Raw genomic sequence first — 6,135 nt, 5'->3', positions numbered from 1 at the left:
TGCCGTAACAAAGTGTCACAGACTTGCAGGCTTAAGCAGCAGACATTTATTGCTTTCAATCCTGAGGCTGGAACTCAGGGATCAAGGGTCAGCTGGCTTGGTGTCTGATGGGAGTTGTCTTCCCAGCTTGTAGACCACTGCCTTCTCACCTCAGCCTCACACGGCCTTTCCTTTGAGCTCTCATGGGCAGACAGAGAGAGACAAAGACAGCGAGCCAGAGAGTGTGCAATAAAGACACTCGCCCATCGGGTCAGGGCCCCACTCTTACAACCTCACTTAGTCTTATTACCTCCCCAACTCCAAATAGCCACTCAGAGGTTAGGGCTTCACCATATGAATTTGGGGACACAAATATCCCCCCTCTAACACATGACAAGCGGGACTTCCTGGTGGTCCAGGGGTTAAGACTCTGCCTTCCAATGCAGGGGACCCAGGTTCCATCTCCAGTTGGGGAACTAAGATCCCACATGCTGCAGGGCAGCCAAGCCCATAGCCACGACCAGAGAGAAGCCCCCACACACTGTAACAAAGACCTGATGCAACCAAAAATTTAAAAAACCAAAAACAACAACAAAAACACGTAACACGCAGTGTGTGCCCAGAGGCTCTTGTGCACTGATGACAGGCAGCTGGTGGGTGGAGCCTGGTTGGGGGCGGACAGGGGTCTCGTCCAGGCCGAGGTCAAAGTGCCTGGTGACATGGGGAGAAAAGGGTTTGCAATGAGAACCTTCCTCTTTCCGGCTGATCTGGGGAAAGCCACTCACCCCTCTGCCCCAGTTTCCCCATCTTCAGAGCGGACCCGCTGTCTCCTGGATACTGAAGTCTCTAGAGCCAGGCTGTGCCCGAAGCACGCGTCATCAGCAGCCCCGTGCGTAGGCCATCCGAGGACCAGGACTGGCTGGCTGAGGGTGGGCTGCACAGGGCCTGCTGACTCTCCCTCTGGTCCAGTGGGGCCGCCAGGGGGTGACCGGGCCATCTTTCACCCCTTTATGTCAACAGTTTCTAGCGAGCCTTTGGCCACATGGAAGGTGATCTCTCCCCTTCTCATCTACAGACTGACCGCTGGGCCAATTACAAACAGCCTGGAAGGAATTACAAGTCTAACATGAGAACTCACCCTGGCGACAGGGCTGGAAGCAGCACGCTGACCTCGCGGTTACCCAGCTTCCATCCGGTTGTCACGGGAGCCAGGCCACACAGACTGGACGCGTCTGACGCCATTGACGGCTGTCGAATTAGGCTCTGGGGCCATCAATTGGGACTGTGTGCGTCTGCCGGGTGTAATTAGCTGCTCTGCTGAGCTTGCCGGGCCCTCCCTGGCCGGCAGGGTGACCACTGGGGCGGCTTTGGGTTCTACCTCGCTCCCAGCTCCCAGCCCCAGCCCCCCGCCCGTGGGTCCCACACAGAGGCCCCCATGCAGGTCCTGGGTCCCCAGCTCAGCGCCTCCTGACAGCAGAACCACCCGAGAGAGGACCCCTGGCCAGGGGTCCGAGAATGGACCATGAGTTTCATTTCTTCTGTTGGGGGTTTTCAAGGACTTCTGACTTCCATGGCTGGATCAGCTTCCATCAGACACTGTCCAGGTATATCAAGGAGCAAACCCCATTGTTTTGACCTGGGTCTCTGTCTCTTTACAGCAGACCTGGGTCTAAGCCCAGAAGCGTGAGGAGATCACGTGTCTTCACTTCCTTTAAATCAACCCCAACCTGCCTGGCCTCCAGGTGCTGGTGGGCAAGCAAGCCCTGCTGGGCTGAGTCCCCTCTTTCCCCTCCTCCCCCCGTCACCATCTCCCGGGGCACATGGTGGCCTGGGGCTGCGGCCCCCAGAGGTCTTCAGGGGCTCAGGGGAGAGCACTGGGGAGACCCTAATGGGGAGACTGCCCTTTCCCCATCCCCTGCAGGGGGCAACTGGCCTGACTTCATTATCTCCAAAATAGCTCCCTGTGGACACGCCGCAGTTTCTGATTCCTGCCCTGAGCTTGGGGGTGCAGAGGGGTCTGTGCTGGCCTGGGCGGAGGGGAGGGCAGACAGACATGGAAGACAAAGCCAACAGTCTGCTGGGCAGCGCGCACATCACCCAGGAGGGTGTGCGAACCCCCGCCCCTCTCTGGGCAGCCAGCATCTGCCATCCTTCCGCGGCTGACAGCATGTGACACGCCGGGACACGGTCACCACCCCTCCTCGACTCTGCCTTGCGCTTTGTCCCTCAGTCGTGTCTGACTTTGCGACCCCATGGACGGTAAGCTCGCCACGCTTCTCCAGGGGATCTTCTCAACCCAGGGATCGAACCCTCTGGAAGCACTCAATGCAGTACTGCTGTCTACAGGCCCTGCGCTGGACAGCTGCTCTCTAGGACTCATTCATTCATCCTGCAGAACTGAATCTTCACGCCCTTTGTAAAGCTCCTCCCAGTTTCCCCTCTCCTATCATCTCTTGGGTGTAGGATCAATCTCTCAGTGCTCAAGGTGAGGAAACAGAGGCCTGAAGACACTTGGAGTCCTGTTGCTGCCATATCAGCAAAGGGTGTTGAAGCCATCACACCATCACCCGCCTGGCCGCAAGGTGAGCCCTAAGGGAACTCAGGATGAGAAAGCAGAGGAAACTGGCCCCAGAGAGATAAACTGCTTATCAAAGAATCAGTTCCGCAAGCCCAGACTCTTGCATCTTCCATTCAGAGAAAAGCACTGAATTCCTTAACTTGAGGTATCTCTTGTCCAGTTTCTAAGTCATGTCCCACTCTTGGCAACCTCATGGACTGCAGCAGACCAGGCTTCCCTGTCCTTCACCATCTACTGAAGTTTGCTCATTTCATGTCCATTGAGTTGATGATGCCATCCTACCATCTCATTCTCTGTCTTCCCCTTCTCCTCCTGCCTTCAATCTTCCAGCACCAGGGTCTTATCCTATGAGTCGGCTCTTCGCATCAAGTGGCCAAAGTGTTGGAGCTTCAGCTTCAGCATCAGTCCTTCCAACGAATATTCAGGGTTGACTTCCTCTAGGATTGACTGGTTTGATCTCCTTGCTGTCCAAGGGACTCTCAAGAGTCTTCTCTAGCACCATAGTTCAAAAGCATCAGTTCTTCGGTGCTCAGCCTTCTTTATGGTCCAACTCTCACTAACAGTCATTTTTTGATGTTCTGACTACCTGCTCTTTCTTGCAAAGAGCCCTATATATCCTGGTTTCCCCCACAATTCATCAGAGGAACCCCTCAGAATTATTTGAGATGCTGTGTCTGGGGCTTAAGTCCTCAGATCTGTCCATCAAATAGAATATAACTCTCCATGTTTAGGCTGCGCTTTTATTTTCAGGGAGTACTGGGGAGTGGGCACGGAAGTTAGCAGAAAATAGCAAGTGTGCCAGGACCAGCCAGGAAAGGTGGGTCAAGCTTCACACTGGAGCTGGAGTGTGGGAAGGGGGACTTGGGGGGAGCGGGGCGTAGAATCTCTGGGAAGGAGCAGACAGGGGCTGTGGCAGGTGGGCCCGGAGCCAGGGACACGCTTCAGGCCTGCCTGCCGTCCGCTCTGACCTGGTTCCCCACCTACAGAAGGACGGGCCGGCTCTCCCGCCCACCCTGTCCTGGGCCCCGCTGGGAAGCGCTCTTGTGCAAGGGGTGGTAGGTGAGGCTCCAGGGCTGTCCTGGGTGCCTGGCAGTGGGCGGCAGGACCACAGCGGGGAGGGGGGCAGATCCTAGTTCCCTCCCCCGCTGACTGAGGCTCCACCAGAGGCCCTGGGGATGCGGGCCCTGGGGATGGGAGCAGGGAAAGCTGCCTCTTTCCAGCCCACACCCTGGAGGACTGGGCAGTGCCCAATTCAGTCCCGATCCTGGGCCTCCCCATCCAGCCATGATGCCAGACATCCCCTATCCTGCCCCTTGCCCCCGACCCTGGATACCCGCTGAAGCTGAGGGGAGAGGAGGGCCCTCTTCTCCACAGGCTTCTTGCCCTGCAGGGCTCTGAGCAGGGGTCAGGCCTGATGGGACCCTGGTCACTGGTCATTTCCGCCATGGCTGTGGTTGCAGCAGCAAATGGGACCACCTAGTGCTTTTCTAGGCTCTTAGCCTGCATTAAAGGCATTAAGAGCATCCCGCCTTGATCCTGAAGATGGATCCACGAAATTACCGTGAAATGAGATGGAAAAAGACAGGCCGGCAGTTCCCTTTTCTCTAATCTCCTTATTTGAGCTCAGTTTGATGTCCAAACAGATCCCGATGCCGACACTGCATTTTGCCAAAGAGATTTCGAAGGGTGAGGTAAGAGATTGTGCAGTTTCACATTCGGAAGTGTGTGCATACATTTGCATATTATATGCATTATTATAACGGATCGTAAGTTGCATAATCAATCCAAAACAATCACTTTTATCCTACCGCATTTGTATTGTTGCAAGTGACATGAATCCCACTCTCTGGGAGCTCGACAATGGGATCGCACTGATGACGAGACTCAGAGTTGCCAGTGAAGCTCCTCTGGGAAGAAATACTTTGGGATCTAAAGCAGGCAGGGGTCCAAACACTGACAGCAGGTTTTTCCTTTTAGTCTAGTCTGCACTGCACCCCTCCTGGCCTGGAGTTAAAAGCCCATGGGTAGTCTTAGCACCATGAGGGATTCTGGGTTGATTAGCCTCTTTTGCCTGGGGACCCTAATCTATAAAATGGACATACTTTCAGGACGTCCTTGGTGGTCCAGTGGCTAAGACGCCCAGCTCTCAATGCAGGGAGAGAGGGCGAGTTTGATCCCTGGTCAGGGAACTAGACCCCACATGTAGCAACTAAGAGTTTGCAAGCTTCCGCTAAAGATCACTCATGCTGCGACTAAGATCTGGTGCAGCCAAATAAATAAATAAATAAAAATAGTATGTTTTTTAAAAAGGACACAGTTTCAACCTTTGCTTCTTCTCTGTCTCTTGGGTTGCTAGAAAAATTCCCAGAGTCATGAGTTAAGTTTAAGTTGCAGGAAACAAATACCACTCTTGATTTAGGTTTTAAGACAAAGGATCCCGGACTGGCTGGAGTCACAGTCCCGGGCTGGGCCTCCAGGCGAGCCCGGCCAGAAGAGGCCGGTCAGGACGCTGCCCTTGAAGTGCTGATTTCTAGAACATTCCCTGGGACTGGGATGTGGGGGTCGGCTGCTGCCACCTGCACAGCCACCGCTCAACAGTCATGAAACCAGCGGCCAGGACACGGCACCCACAGCTCCATGGCTGCGTCCATGAGCAGAAACACAGGCCGTTCATGGCTCACACACGGCTATAATGGGAGACAGGGTCCTTTCCCTGTGTAATTTGCATTCAGCAAAATTTTCATTCAGAACCCCAGCTGCGTGTGATCTCGGGTGGCCTCAACCTGCAGCAACGTGAAGCAGGGTTTCGGTTCCCCGGCCAGAGAATGAAGTCAGGCCATGACAGTAAGAGTGCCAAATCCCAGCCAGTAGACCCCCAGGGACAGTGGTCAGCGAAAAGGCCCTGGCCCATCACCTTTGCAGAAAATGAATTTCTACAAAGAGGCAAAAAGTAGTGAAGCAAGTAAAGTCTTTGTGCTCAGTCGCTCAGTCGTGTCTGACTCTTTGCAACCCCATGGACTGCAGCCCACCAGGCTCCTCTGTCCGTGGGATTCTTCAGGCAAGAATACTAGAGTGGGTAGTCATTTCCTTCTCCAGGGGATCTTCCCAACCCAAGGATCAAACACAGCTCTCCCGCATTGCAGGGGAATTCTTTACCATCTGAACCACCAGGGAAGCCCAGGAAAGTCTTTACTAGGAGGAAAAGAGGATGTGTGGATAGGCACAGGGGCGGTCTCAGTGACAGAGGCACGCCCTCGTGGTGGTTTGGATCACTAATTTGGGGCGTTTCTTCCGGATCTCCTCTGGCCAGTCATCTGCTTTACCTGCTCTGCTCCGTATTTGGTTCATCTCAGGGTCCCCCCCTGCCCCCGTGTGCACGCAGCTCTCAGCCGAGGTGGACTCTAGAGAAGAGGCCTATGGGGAGTTGACATCACTCCCTTTTTGCACACAGGAGCCTTTCTGCGCAGATAGTCGGGAAGGGCTCCTGGACCTAAAGAATGAGGAATATGTGGTCTTTTGTCTCTTATCTGGGCAGGCTCGGGTCTTCCCTCTTCACTCCGGCTATTTTGGAGCGTCTG

Source organism: Cervus canadensis, chromosome 29 (genome assembly GCF_019320065.1).
Source record: "Cervus canadensis isolate Bull #8, Minnesota chromosome 29, ASM1932006v1, whole genome shotgun sequence".
In the NCBI taxonomy this organism is placed as follows: domain Eukaryota; kingdom Metazoa; phylum Chordata; class Mammalia; order Artiodactyla; family Cervidae; genus Cervus; species Cervus canadensis.
This window is presented reverse-complemented; position numbering follows the sequence as displayed.